The sequence below is a fragment of the Leuciscus leuciscus genome (genome assembly GCF_965113295.1).
Source record: "Leuciscus leuciscus genome assembly, chromosome: 21".
Lineage (NCBI taxonomy): Eukaryota > Metazoa > Chordata > Actinopteri > Cypriniformes > Leuciscidae > Leuciscus > Leuciscus leuciscus.
This window is the reverse complement of record NC_138745.1, coordinates 24,345,763-24,361,122: the sequence shown is the minus strand read 5'-3', so window position 1 is coordinate 24,361,122 and position 15,360 is coordinate 24,345,763. Positions and strand designations below refer to the sequence as shown.

General features: G+C 38.6%; 1 protein-coding gene and 1 long non-coding RNA gene across 5 annotated transcripts in view; one reads left to right on the top strand and one right to left on the bottom strand.

Annotated features, from left to right (window-relative positions):
* The window catches only part of zeb1b (zinc finger E-box binding homeobox 1b), a 57,938-nt gene that overhangs the window by 17,195 nt on the left and 25,383 nt on the right, over nucleotides 1-15,360 (top strand). The window lies entirely within an intron of this gene.
* The window catches only part of LOC309484849, a 23,909-nt gene extending 8,549 nt beyond the window's left edge, over nucleotides 1-15,360 (bottom strand). The window contains exons 1-2 of the long non-coding RNA XR_014200984.1: nucleotides 15,346-15,360; nucleotides 206-15,315 (exon numbers count right to left, since the gene is read on the bottom strand). This is a non-coding gene — a long non-coding RNA (uncharacterized lncRNA). The remainder of the gene's footprint in view (nucleotides 1-205; nucleotides 15,316-15,345) is intronic.

Sequence of the window (15,360 nt, the reverse complement as noted above, 5' to 3'; positions counted from 1 at the left end):
AAATGAGCAACAGCAACAATTAACAATTTTGCACATTTAGAGATTTTAGGATGTTGATAACAGGAGCATATGTGAGGAAATGAGATTGAATATTATTGAGGGATGACAGAAGTGTTGCTGTCCAGATACGCGTCCAGGGTGTGAACGGTCTGTCTTCTCATTATGAATCAGCGGATCAGGTTTGTGTGAGAGGGGAGCTGCCAGCCGATGATTTCCCCAGCACATTGAAAAAAGCGTTGAAGTTTTTACATGGAGTGTGATAATGCACAGACACACCAAACAGACACAGAGAATGATATTACCAAGTTAAGCGCCGTCATTTTAATTTAGTTCTTAAATTCAACTCTTAAGACAGTTCATTTGTACAAAGACTTTGATTGGCGAACTGGTTCTTGTTAGGCTGAGACATCGTTGTTACCGGAAATAAGTTTACCCAGCGTAAGCCAATCCGGTAGCCAAAAACCCTGACGTGATAACATGCAAAGGTTTGGGACAACATGATGTTGAGTAAATGATGACAGAATCACTGTCTGCATTCTCATTGGTAGTTCTGCTCAGCTTTGTCTCATAGTTGCTCATGTTGCCATGACTTTGGGTCTCTTTGTCACTGATTTAGAAGACTTGTTTATATATTTCATTTGACAAGGAAGTCAGAGTCTTTCAGAGTTTGATGTGTGTTATGTGAAAAAAGGGAAAGAGAAACACTATTAAGCAATCATTTGACAGGTAGAGGACAGTAAGAAAGACACCAGAAGAAGAGGAGGAATGAAAAGAAGAGGGCAGCAGTAATGGTTGAGAATGGGAATGCACCCATGAGATAAGCGTGTGAGACTCACATGGTTGGGTTGTGTGTGTGTCTGTGTGTGGGTGGATGATTTGGTTTGTGCATGCATTCCTAACCTCCACCTGAATGCTGACCTTACTCTGAACTGGACGTGCATCTTCTTTTTTTCTCATCAAAAACCCTGTTTACCCTACACTCCCAACCCACTAAGCACATTTCTTCATAGCTATGAACATTTCTCCACATTTCTGGCTGAGATGCACTCGGAAAGGGTGATAAGATAAAAAATTCTGGCTCTGCTATGACAGCAGGAACAACAGGAAAAGTGCACGATGGAGGGCAGGTTTGTTTGAGACCGGATGCTGGAGAGAATTGCTGTTTTCTCTTCACCTCCACTTGTCATTTTTGTGGCATCGTTTCTTCTGAGGCTCCCATTTTCTGACCTTTTTCCACCCACATTTTCGGTCTAGTCATGACTCTATTTACCACCAAAGAGCACTGTCAGAAAGCACAACACAAGCGGAAAATTTAACTGTTGACAATTAAGTTTCACCAGCCTAAAAACCTGATACTTCTCGGATAATGAGAGCGATTAGGGATGCCGTTAGCTGAAGTCAAATCTCTGAAGAGTGGTAGAGGGGTCTGGGTTTGTGGTAAGTAGCCGAGGCAGACTATACTTACCCTTTAATTTAGCTTCTGTGCAGCCAATGTGCCCTCTGCCTGAGCTGTCATTTAGAGCTGAGCCCTCTCTCTTTCCTAATCGAATCAAAGCCTAATAAATCTATTAAATCAAGGAGAATCTCTTTAGCCCTACAGACGCTGGGGATGTCTAGACGTTTATGGCTAGTGTGCCATGCTGGACCTTTGGAATTCACAGCCATCCATTCTCGTCTCCTGCTAGATGTGAAGTTGCAAGCCGATTTGGGTCGTTTTGTGAGATGACATTGGCCGATAACTTAGCTTGATTGCTGATTAACAGAAGTGGTCATTGATTAGTGTCACATTATCTTTATTTTCTCATAATTGATTTCTTTTAATGCAAATTTGTGTTTATTTGAATTCATATATATATATACATATATTATAAATGATGATATATATTATATACATAGACATACATCTTCATATATGTATAGTGTATGTATATGTGTGTGTATTTTAATTTTTTTTTATGAAATGATAATGTTTTTAATAATATATGTATACATTTGACAGTTATTGACTTGCTGACGAGTTAACTGTTTATTTAATATGTTTTTGTTATGGCCCTCTCTCTGCATTTCAACCATGCACCAGGTTGTCCCATGGAGTCATGTAGCACTGAAGCATCCCATTTAGAGAGATTAACTTACAACAACACCATGTGTAATGATGATCTTGTGGCCTGGCTGGTTATTAATACGTAAATACGGCGGATTAGTCTGCTCGCAGGCTCACGCTTGGAGACCAGGATTACGGAAAAGTGCAGGAGTTTTGCTGCATGCCGCTCCCCTCATACACACGCACATGTGCACGCAAATACACAGACCACCTGAAGCACACAGAGAGAGGATGATTAGTTCATGGTTAATCTTTTCTATTGAGGTTGATCTCTGTATGTCTGACGCCACCCCTCCCCCAATTACACTCAAGTACGGCTCGCCAGATAACGTCCGGGTCAGACGCTCACATCCATAAACACGCTTTTATGCTAAGCCTTTACATCATGTCCACTGGACTTTTTTTTTTAGGCCCTGCATTACACATAGATTCATATACACTGAACAACAGCAGATGGAACGGAGGACACAGGAGGGAATCTGCATAAATTTGTCTTGCTTTGATAACTGTATGTTTGTTCGCATCAGCCATAGGCTTCCAAACTGGCTCACATCAAAAGCCACGTCTCTCCCGTCACATGGTCTGCACAGGAAACATGATAATAGCTCCAATCATGCTGATTCAATCAGGGCTTCTCCTCGAGCATTCTGGAGCTAAATAGTTCCTTGTTGACTACATACACTCACAACTCTGCAAAAACCACAGAAAACTAGAATCTGAAGGTCTAGACTAATGTACAAGAAACTTTAGGGGATTCAGTAAAATCGCTCTGTTTTTTTAGGTGTTCTTTTTAAAGACAACATGAAATCAATATTGTTTAAGTTGTCAAATAAATGCCTACGCTAACGGTCGTTTGATTGTGCACGATTCATCAGTGTGCATGTTATTCTGTAAAACAGTAAAATCAGTAATATTGTGACATTTTAAATGCATATTTAAACTTTTTTTTTTCTATTTTAACCCTTAAATGCAGGAATGTTTCACCAATCATTATTACATATTCGGGTCTTTAGCGACCCGCATATATATCTAACACGGATGGATCTCCACCTGTCGCGATAATATAAAACTCTCTTGATATTAGAGTAACAATTACTGAAGAATAAATTAAACCATATTTTGTTACCTTTTTAGGCTTGGAAGGGTTCAGTTTGGGCAGATGTTTTATACCATCAGCATCACGTGATGGCAAAGATGATTTTTCAGCAGCCGTTACTCTAGTCTTCAGTGATCCTTTAGAAATGTTAAAACCAATTGTGCTTAGTAATATTTTTGTGGAAACTGATACTTTTTTCCCAGGATTTTTAGATTAATAGAATGTTTATTTTGAAATAGACATTTTTGGTAGCAAATTCGGCTTCGGCAGTTCGGCTTAAACTTTCTTGTCTGTTTGTTTAAAATAAAAAAAAATAAAAAAGGCTAATATGTATTTTTCTATAATTTCAACCCATCTGACCAAATGATCCAGTCAAATCATGATTCATAAAATCCATTTATCCCACCTATACTGCATTACTTCCTATTTAACATTGTTTCACTTGGGAATAGGGCACATTATGTATGTTAAGCGCACTGCGAATGCCGTTGTTAAAGTGGGTATTCGTGTACAGTGCGTAATGGATAATGTACAGTTGGTCATTTTCACAAACTAGATACCCAATAGTGTATTCAGAACCCTTATGCAAAGCAGATTCGTTAATATAAGCTGAAATGATTTCATTATAAGAAAGAGATCACGGATTAAGAGAGACATAAAGCTAGAACAGCTATAGGAAATCGGTGTCCTGGGACAGTGGTCAATTATTTAGTTTAGCAGCCATTATACAAAAACATTTGACTGCAATTGACCTATCAGAATCAAGTATTTCAGGGAGCTATGTAATAATGAACAAAACTGCTTAATTGTCAACTAGTGAATTTTCAGTGTGGACCATTTCAGTCTTTTTTCATGGTAACCGACTCACAGGGTCCTTGCGTAACCCTGCCGTGGCTCCGCTGCCGTGGGTCGGCCTTGCGATTAGTGCGGCTCAATCCATCTACGTTATGGCTGAAATAGCTCCACATGAAGTAGTAAGCACAACCTCCTGACCCAAAAATGAGGGGCTTAAGAGACCAGCTGTGTGTGTGTGTGTGTGTGTTCGCCCAGGAGAAAGAGAGCGCATGTTTCAAAGGTTAAGCTTTTATGTGTGTGTGTGGGAGAGATTTGTAAGAGAGGAGAAGAACAGGTAAAAGTATAGCGATAAACCCTATTTATAAATCCCTCTTCCTTTAGCGTCTATCTCTCCTAATCTCTCTCTCTCCTGTCTTTCCTTCCTCTCGCTGTGCTTCCTTTCGCTGTTCCCTCATTCACGAGAGCACCTTCATAGATGTGCGTAGCTGCATTTGTGTACCTGAGTGGGGTTTTATCGCCTTTCTGTCGCCATCTCCGGGTTGTTATCATGCACGATTAATGAGGTCGTTGTATGAAATAACGCAGACTAACTGCTAACGCATTCATCCACCCTATCATCACAGGGTGTGTCATCCTGGGAGAGGACACAGGAAATGAAAGAGAGACGCTGCGCCAATTAAACAAACGCTCTTCAAACTGTGTGTGTGTGTGTTTCCATCTACTCAAAATGTACTCATCTCTTTTTTCATTCACACTCTCACTCGCACTCCCACACACTCAGGGCGGCATCATAGACAATCATCGTGTCTGAGGACATGGCACAGGAAATCAGGGTTGTCTTGGAAACGGGGCCTTATTGATTAAGTGGTCATCATCGCTCAGCACATGTGGCTCAGAGGTGGACAGGGTTTTCCAACTCTCTCTCCTCTTTTGTTCTGCGTTCATGTTTCTTTTCCATTGTCTTCCTCATCCAAATCCCCACCAGGTGTTTGTCACTCCCACACGGGTAGTTTTGATATTAATTTTTGTTTTGTTTTATGTTTTATGTTTTTGTCTTTATATGATTTTGTGTATCATAGCCATATAGTATTTATTGGATGCAATATGTTGGATATTATTGTGAACTGAAATAAAGAAAAACTCAACTGAAACTAAACTTAAAAACATGTTCATGCCTCAAGAACTAATAATAGAATCACCATGAGATTTAAATAGTTTAGATTTTTTTTGTTATAAAACTGTATAAAAAAACTAAATATTCTGACAAACTTAAAACTGAAACTAATTATATAGATTAAAAACATTTGACATTTATCTACAGTTTCAGTTTAGCTTTTTTGTTGTTTAGTTTCTATTCTGAAACTAGTTTCTATTCCAAATTTAGTTTGGTTTTTCATACTGTATTTCGCTTTATGATTGTTTCAGTTTATTTTACTTTTTTGCGAACAAACATAATCATAGATTGAAACTTGTGAAAAATGAAACTAAAGTGGACAAAAACTAAGCATTCAAACCTTGAGAATGACTCATATAAAGGTCACACTTTAGATTAGGGTCCAATTCTCACTATTAACTACAACGTTTGCCTCAATAAACTCATAATTACTGCTTATTAATAGTAAGGTAGTTGTTAAATTTATGTATTGGGTCTGATTAAGGGATGTAGAATATGGTTATTCAGAATAAGGCATTATTATTTGCTTTATAAGTACTAATAAACAGCCAATATCATAGTAAATCATGCTAATAAGCAACTAGTTAATAGTGAGAATTGGACCCTGAATTAAAGTGTTACCCATATGAGTGTAAAATGACAAACAGTGGTTTCTGTTTGTTTATGGTTTCAAAACTAGAGTTAGCGTCTCTGTCTCACACACACACACTCTCTTTTTGATGACATAATTCCACATGTCCTTTTTTGACATTAATCTCTCTTTTTGCAATTGTCATGTGCTTGTGTTCGCTCCCTCTGGCTCGCACTGATCCTGAGTTTGACTGTCATATGTCAGATGTTTTGATCTCTGTCGTGGAGCAGTGAAAGAATTTTGGCATGCTAGCATTGGGATTTACAATAGGAAATCAGGACAGAACCATGACCGTTTTTTGTCGTTGGCTGGCAGTGAGATATTTTGAGTTTAGACAGATTAAGTCAGGGTCCTGAGGTCATTTAGATCCTGAAAGAGCTTTTATGGTTTATATGAATCTAGCTTCAGGCCACATGTGTGTGTGCCTTGTGAAGACCAGCCAAGCTTAATAAACAAACAAACAAACAAACATGTCTTAATGAAAATCTGAGGTTTATGGAAAGGTTAGGGGATAGAAAATATCATTAGCTCAGTTAAAAAAAAGCAATAGAACAGTCTAAAACAATAGAAGTGGATTGAAAGCTTTGGGTGTAAGAAATTTAAAGGGACAGTTCACCCCACAATCATAATTCTGTCATCCTTTCAGGTGTGTATCGACATCTTTGAAGTCTGAATGTCATGTGTAGCTTTGACAGTTGCATATGTAACCTCACTGAACAGTCACTGTGTGTGTGTGTGTGTGTGTGTGTGTGTGTGTGTGTGTGTGTGTGTGTGTGTGTGTGTGTGTGTGTGTGTGTGTGTGTGTGTGTGTGCGTGTGTGTGTGTGTGTGTGTGTGTGTGTGTGTGTGTGTGTGTCTGGTTGTAATAGTCCATTATCTATCTCCTCTTCTGATGTTTCAAAGGACTTGAGACACTGAGGAATGTAAACTCAAGCAAAATAAACTGCTATTATCGAAAGTAGCCGGTGTGTTAGTAAATAGATGTGAGTAAAGAGATGCTGGAAGTCGCCAAGTCGCCGTTAGCAGTGTTCCTTTTTAAATACTATATCTAAATGCATCAGCTTGGAAATCACAGGCCTCACTGTCTGAACTCCCATTGGTAGTCGCCACATTTGCATAAAGTTGAACTTAAGCTCAACTTTGTTGCATCCTTCCTGTCACTCATGTCACCTCAAATCACTAACTCTCATGAAAAATGAATAACTGTCAGCTGCACAAGTGAGCTGCTCTTAAGAGAGTATGTGCCATGTAACATTTTTGCAGCACTTGCACAGATCAACCTTGAATAACTCAGTTATTGCAAAATAATCTGATAGAGCTTTTTGAAATACTTGAATTTTTCTAAAAATGCTTGGTTATCAGATTTAGATTGAGAGTGTGCAACCTTTTCCTGATTAATCTTGCTTCAAATTTAAGCTGCCGTTTAGTAGTAAATCGTGAGAGCGTTTGGGGAGTGAAAGTGCGCCACTCTTTTGAACGGCTGGGGAACATCACGTCATGGAAAACTCAAGAAAAAGCGTATCGGGTCGCGACGAGTTCAACAGGAAGTTGAGGTTTTTCCTGCCAAGGTCACGACCCAGGAAGTACATTACCTCTGATAAGAGCTGGTGGGAATTCGGCCATTGTGGCAGTGTCACGAGAAGAGAGGATGTGGATAGTATGAACTGCGTGTGTGTGAGAGGGACGGTGTGAAGGAAAGTTAAGCTAAATAAAGTCAGACATTGGATTCTCTGTTCTCTTCCTCTGTATCTGGTGCTCAGAAAAATAACACGTGTTCAGTGCTTGGAACAACATTTCATGCTAGTCTCAACCTGAGGCAAATTCTTTGCTTAGAAAACAGATAATGTGATTTTACAAGTTAGAATAGCATTTCTCTAATGAATGTGTGACACTTTACAGTATTGTTCAAAATTTGGGGGTCAGTACGTTTTTTAATGTAAGTCTCTTATGCTCACCAAGACTGCATTTATTAATCAAAAATATAGTAAAAACAGTAATATTGTGAAATAAATATTATTACAATTTAAAATCACTCCTATTTTGACTCCTATTCACTTCCAAGCTGAATTTTCAGCAGCCATTACTCCAGTGTCCAGTGTCACGTGATCCTTCAGAAATCATTCTAATTTGCTAAAGAAAGTTACTTATTACTATAGATGCTGAAAAGAGATTTTTTTTTTATGAATAGGAAGTTAATACTATTTATTTGAAATAGTAATGTAGCATTATAAATGTCTTTACTGTCACTTTTGAGCAATTTAATGTGTCCTTGCTGAAAAAAAAGTATAAATGTCTTCTTTTTTTTAAAGTAATTTTGAATGGTAGTGTATGCAACTATAGTATAATGCAGTTGTTTTTGTATGTATTGCAGTTGAGGCATATAGTATAGTATGAAGTATGATGAAAAATGGCTGGGACATTTGTAAGGTAATATGGATAGTTGGTAGGCTGCCGCTAATGTCTTTATCGTTCTATTATTATATGAAGTTTTAGACCTGTTTTATCATCCACTACGCAAGTCTGATCGCTTAAAAAAATGCAATAGAGCACTTTTCATCAAGCTGCAGGATTTGAGGTATTAATGATTGTGATAAAAAATCAGCTTATTATAAAAACAAAGATTTTAATGGTTTTTCTTTTCCTCGTTTTTTCCCCCTCCAGTCCAAAAAGACACGCGCATATGATTTTTATTCTTAAACAGTTTGTTTACCTGGAAAAAGACCTCAGTTTACATGACCTTACATGATTTGAAAGAACCCCTAAGTTTGAACAATAGTAATAGTAATGCTTAGCAAACACCACATCTCACAATGCTAAAAGCCTAAGATATCTTCTTGCATGAGATGCTCAGCCTAGTTACTAATATGGTAGCCTGACCTTGCTCTCTCTCTCTCTCTCTCTCTCTCTCTCTCTCTCTCTCTCTCTCTCTCTCTCTCTCTCTCTTACTTTGAAACTGAGACGTTGATGACTTTGGTGTGTTTTTCTTTCCTTGTCTCTCTGTTCTTTTTCTTGCTCCTTTCTTTTGCTCTCTTTTAGTTCTCTTTTCCACCCTTTTTTAATTTCTCCTGCTACATCAAAGCACAGGCTGGTGTGTAGGCGGTTAAATATGGGCCCAATGTCAACAAGCTCTCTACTTTTTTCACTTCTCCTTTTCTTTTTATTCCTCTTCCTAGACCTGGAGGATATGCCCTCCAGCACAAACACTATGCATTCTTCTCTTTTCCCAGTAAAACATCCCTTTCAGTCTTTTCACTTTGGGGAAATATGTCGTTTTCTTGTCACCATGTCATGGGAAATCGCAGCTGAAGGATTGACCGGGTTCATTAGCGCCAGTTGAACTCAAATTCAAACTCGCCGTTACGGGGACAAATCACTGAAACTTCTCATGATACCAACAGCTTAAGATGATGTACAGGCTGTCTCTGAAAACATACCCATTCTGCCTAGATAGGCAGCGCAGCAGGTTTTGAGACAAAGCCATAATTAGAAGTCAGGGGGATTTACGGGTACTGACTCATTATAAATCATCTAGTAGCACCAGATATTCCTGCAAGCTCAGAAACATCACAGTTTTTCTTTATCGTGGATTCTGTGCTGACTTAATAAAGCTGTCTGGAGATATAAGAGGAGGATGAGATCCAGACGCAGGGAGGATTGAGGAGAGGTCTGGAGCACACCTGGTTTACACACACATACTGTAGCGCTCTAGTGTGTGTTCTGATAACTTCCATCCGTTCAGTTTCTGTTTGATTTCGTTTTAAGTAAGGAAAAGACGTTGTTAAAGATAGAAAAAGGAAGGGGGAAGGACTTTAAAATGGCACAGGAAAATGCGTCAAAGCAACAGTTCTAGTATGACGTGGCCCTGGCAGTGGAGACTCATTGGGGAACAGATTCAGCTGAATGAACAGATCACACACACGCAAGAACACACACACCTGTCGAGTTAATGCTGTCCAGAACGTGGTTTTGACGTGGTCTAAACTTCTGTTTTTGTGTTTGGTACATGTTTGAGTCTATACAGTGGCCTCAATAGTTTTTACCTGCATTTAAAAATTTATGAATTTCATCGGATTTCGTAACAAATATTTAACCTAAGTGGGTTGTGCAAATAAGTAATGCTAGAACTTTCATGAGAAGTAACTTCACTTCTCTAAACCACTTTTAACCAGCTGGTGTTTTCTAGTGATCTCGAGTTCGCCTCAAGTTAACTCAGGTATCTTAACGGAATAAACATTTTGTTAAGTTCAGTGAATCATTCAGTATGTTCCACTAAAGTGCACTTGAGTTGTTATTTCATTCAAATACATGCTGTTTTGATGTTTTCTTTGTAATGCAATGACATTCATATATTTGAAAGTGTGGCATTGCACCATGTTTTGAGTTTTTTTGTCTTACCTAGCCGTAATAAGCGACAGGCAACAGAACAATTTGTCAGTAGCCTCGCCCACTCCACATGTCCGCTCTAACTCTACATTAAACATAAAATATTTTCGAATTAGCTGTTATTGTCACATCGATCGAGTAGCAGTTTCACATTCAGCGTGGACAGAGAAATGTGTTGCATCGCTCCTGTATAGATGGAAGTGTTTGGGGCCACTAATATGTTTATGGGAAAATCAGAGAGAAATACTGTGTTAACTGAATGCCTGGGTTGATTATGCTCACTTTGTGTCTAAAAAGAGAATTAGGGGTCAAAAGAGGGTGCCAGGAGGGGCAACTTTTCCACCAAACCTTGTGCAGTAGAGCATTTAAGCCTTGTCGTAAAGCTCTCTCTCTCTCTTTCTCTCTCTCACACACACACACACTCGTTATGGCTTAAAGCACATGCTTATAATGCCGGCCTATAGTCCAGAGATCATGTCTTAGAGTAATAATCATTACACTCACAGACTGTGCCTGATTGTTGCTGCAAACCCACAGGTGAGTGTGTGTATGTGTGTGTGGGGGGGGACGGGGACGGCAATCAGATGATTGTAATCTCTAATCTCTGTTGTTTATCTGACGTGCTGTTTGTTTGTCTCAGATTAAGAGGATGTTTAAAGCTCCGGTGTTTTTGGGTACTATTATTCCACTCTAATTGTGTGAGAGAGTGAAAGCATTAACGAATGTGATCGTTTGAGAGAGCGATTAGCCTATTTGACCACTGGTTGTTGTGCATGTGGTGTCATTAGTGTGTGGGTGTGTGTGTGGAGGCGTGCGATGAAGATCAGCAGATGATCGTGTATTTTCGTACACTCTGTGGTCTCTTTGCTACACCGATAACGAAGACTATCATGCAGATCAACAATGTCTTGAATGAACAAAGACCATTCTGCATGTTTTCCTCTTGCTTTTGTGCACATCTGCATGTGTTAATGCGTGTGTATGTGAATGTTTTGTATTTGGTTATTTGGTCTGGCAGGTAAATGTCACGCATGGGAGTGTTGCCTAGCTACAAAAATCAAATGCCATTAGCCCAATGAGAGTAAGAGTGTGCTTCACATTCCTGACAAATAACATGTCCACAACACCACGCCACTCATCTGCATATACACACGCTTCCTGTTTCCTTTTCATTTCATCAAATAATTAAAAAGCAAACTATGCGTCTCTTTGAACTCTTTATTGATGATGTTCCGGGTGCTGATGAAGAACTCATGCTTTGTTACACGTTTCTGACTCTGACTCTGTCTTTTAGACAGTGTTTATAGATTTGTGCTGCATTCACGTCTCATTGGAATTACTGTAATTATGAAATGATGACTTAGAGAATTTTCTCTAAGCTGTTCACATCCTTAAAATCATTTCTTTATTTTTGGTTGCAGTTTTCACAACACTAAAATGAATTGTTGTTGGTCTCTTAATCACAATATTAATGCACCTTTATAAAGTTATTGAGGAACTAGGCTAAGTGTTAATTAACAGAACAGAATTTTTGCATTAATTTACTCTGCTTTCCCATTGATTTCTATGTAAGCATGTGCCGGAAGTCTTTGACCCTTTTTGCGTAAAAAAGAAGCTCAACTTTTTTTAAAAACTTGTCTCTAGACCTTGCATTTTTTCTCATCATATATGATATATGATTTGTAGAAGTTGCTGATGACAGTCACAGTCACAACGGTCAAGTGAGTTTCTGTAAATTTCAACTTTTAATTACGAATTTCGCCAAAAGACGTGAACGAGTTTTACAGCTTGAAAAACTCCAGCAAAATGTATCACCATTATCGCCTTGAGTTCCTGTTTTCTAAATATAAAGCAGTGATTGTCTATAGTTTAGGTATTTAACTAGAAGATCAGAGAAGACACAATATTTAGAGTTATTGTGAGCATTTTCGCTCCGCCAACAAAAATATTTCAGAACGAATTCAAAACGAGATTAACAGTTTTGTATTGCTGACAAATCCTGCGAACAGTGAAACGTGCTGTTATACTAAATATCATCACTTTTGGATCACCTCTCAGCCAATCAGATTAGAGGACCGAAACTAAGTGTTGTATAATAGAAAACAAGACTAAAAAGGGTTTGCAGATGTTTCTGTTTGTTTTATCTTTAAACTGTGCCAACAAAACCAAAACTGCCTTTGGGTCTGCTTCAAAGCGTACAGTCCTCTCCTTTCCTTTCCTCTCTTTTGCTTTTCCCCCTTAAGTTGCACTTAAGTGGGAATCAGGGACAAACCATCGTCTATCACTAAACACACACACGTCTCTGCAACAGCATTGCGTCACACCCTCCCATTGTGTTTATTAAAAGCTGCATATGTGAGTTTCCTGAAGTGTCAAAGGATTCGCAAAGTTTAAAGGACAAACGCTCACAAATGTTTAACTTGTCTTAAAAATGTATTACACTATCTTTTTAAAGTGCCTTGTGTGCATGTGTGTTTGTGTGTGTTGGGAACTATCACAGGAAAGGTTGTGTTCGGGGTCACATTGACTAATAGAATTAGGTCAGTGGCAGTGTGGATAGTTCAATACAAATGCTCCTATCAAATGCTCTTATATTTCTATAGAACAACATTTAAGCTCTGTGTCGTATTAAAGCAAATAATGAACGTTTTGTGTGTGTGCACTTGTCTAGGTCAGAGATCCCATTAATAAAGGTGAGAGGAAATTAGAGATCTGTGTTGTTTTACATTGAGCGATTTGTCAGTGTGCACATTGATTTCTGTCAGTGTACATCTTTCTCTTTCTCTCTGACACACACGCGCACACAAGTCACAGACAAAGAGAAGCTTCAGTATGTCAATATATCTGTCCCTGGTGACATCATCTATCTGTCCGGTCAGCCATTTGATCTCTTTTACCGTAAAAGACCCTTTACTTTCTTTGTACACATTCCTGATCTTATTATTCACTGCTCATCGCCGGTCCAAGCTATTCCAAAGAGAAAAATGTTTGTGTTTATAATCTTTCATGCATATTGCTCCGCCCCCAACCACCTGGCTTCATCCAATCCAATCTATAGCTGATGGAATAAAGCCAGGCCCGCACCACATATTTTTCTTGTTGAATATCATGTTTCGAAATACAGTACAGTATGTCACATTAGTGAAATAAAATGGTTTGAGGATGTTTTTCCATGTTGACTGTAAATAGTGCTCTGTGTGTGTATCTGCAGGGAAGCCGTTAAAATCTTGTGATCGGCGATCAAAGTAAAAACAGGACAACTGATCCTTGTCACTTCTTGTAATTAGTGACTACACCGCCATCCAGGCACTTTTTTTCTCTTTTCCCTGTGAGTCTCAGCACACACACTCACACGCTCTCATGGCTGGTTAGGTTAGATATATCCCGGCTGCCCGTGATTGTGTAAGTGATTGCTGTCCTGCCTGTTTAGTAGTGTGTAATGGAGCAGCACTGGATGGATCAGTGAGCTCCAGGAGACGGGGCCTCAACCCCACCTCACTGCCCGGGAACAAGACACCCTTCTGGGGCTCGGCCAGACAATAGCAGAGCTTAAAGAATCTTTTAGATTACATTTGTAATGAAGGGTTTTTTGTTGGTCACTTTTGATCAATTTAATGCATTCTTGCTGAATAAAAGTATTAATTTCTTAGTTAGTCTTCTCAGGAGTGTAAATTTAATAGTATTGAGATTGATCTATTAAGATCTGATTTGGGCTGTTGATGATAAAGTTCATCTTCAAATAATTACCCTCGGCCAATGACTGTGTCCAAAATTGTTCCTTGCCAACAGATAACTTATTTTGAATAAATGTTGTGCTAATTTCACTTCATTATTTTCTGTCTCGCTTGCATTGTATTACGTTTATTTCGGCATTAGGCCTATATGAAAACACATATCTGTCGAGATTGAGTTGCAAGGGTTTGTGAAGCAAACTGAGAGTTAAATTTGCAGATCTGTGCTTTTTCTGAGTGTGACGTGGGAGAGTTTCTCGGGTTGTTTTGTTGACTCATCCCTCTGCCTCCAGTGAGTGTTGTGAATATGTGTGTGTGTACGCCTGTGGCATCTCTTCACCTCTGAAAGTGTCAGGCTGTCTGAATGATCAGCTTTATGAGACCTGACCTTTAAATACAAGCGTCTGAGCTGCCCCCTCTCTCTCAGTCTTCTTTTCTTTGACCATGTGTGACAGGATCTGCCTCGGGCAAACTCTCCGTCCAGATGAATATGGACTTTGACAGCGATGCGTTGTCTTTTCAAGTCGTTAACAGTTTTTTCTTAACCGCTGTATCTACTCACAGCCCAATCTCTCGCAGATCAAATGCCGCTGAATAATGTCATTTTGAATATTTTAGGTCGGAAAAAGAGGGACCGTTTATCTGTTCCCCCTCCCCCATCCCCAGCGCCCCATTAACAAGAATAGTCATCCTTGCTGCAGACTTCACCTGTTCCCACAATCCAACAGCTGAGACTGTGACTGGGCCTCCTGTCTGTCTGGACCACAGACCAGTTTAATCCGGTTTAAGGTGTTTTCAGCCTAGATGTGCTGCATTAGAATCAGCAATTGAGAGAGAAAAGCACCAGCCAATCAAAATGCTGTATTTGACTGATGTCATCATTATTATAATTTGTGCTGTAGCCTATCACAACAGTGTTGTTATCGTTAACTAAAACTAAAACCACTAAAAATAGTTTTTCGGTCATTGAAATAAAGCTGAAACAAAATTAAATATAAATATTAAACTTAAAAAATGTAAATGAATATTGGAAATGTTAACTTGGCAACTAACGGAAATGAGTTTAAATTGAAGTACTAAAATGATTACATTTAAAACTAAAATAACATTTTAGATAGCCTAAATATAATAAAAAAAATGATAAATGACAAAAGCACAGAATAAACTTACAAAAATTTAACTAAAATTAAAATGAAAACCAAAAATATAAAATAAAAGCTGATTTAAAATATTTAAAATAAATATGTGAAATGAAACTGCATCATGGCTGGAAACAAACAGCTCGGCCAAACAGTATCCAGGATCAGAACTTTATCTTTTAAAATATTTTTTTAACATGATTATGTTGTAAAATATTCTGTCCTTTTGTCTGACTAAACTTATGTGCTGTCTGGGAAATGCCCTGCATACACACACACACACAGACACACACACACACACACACACA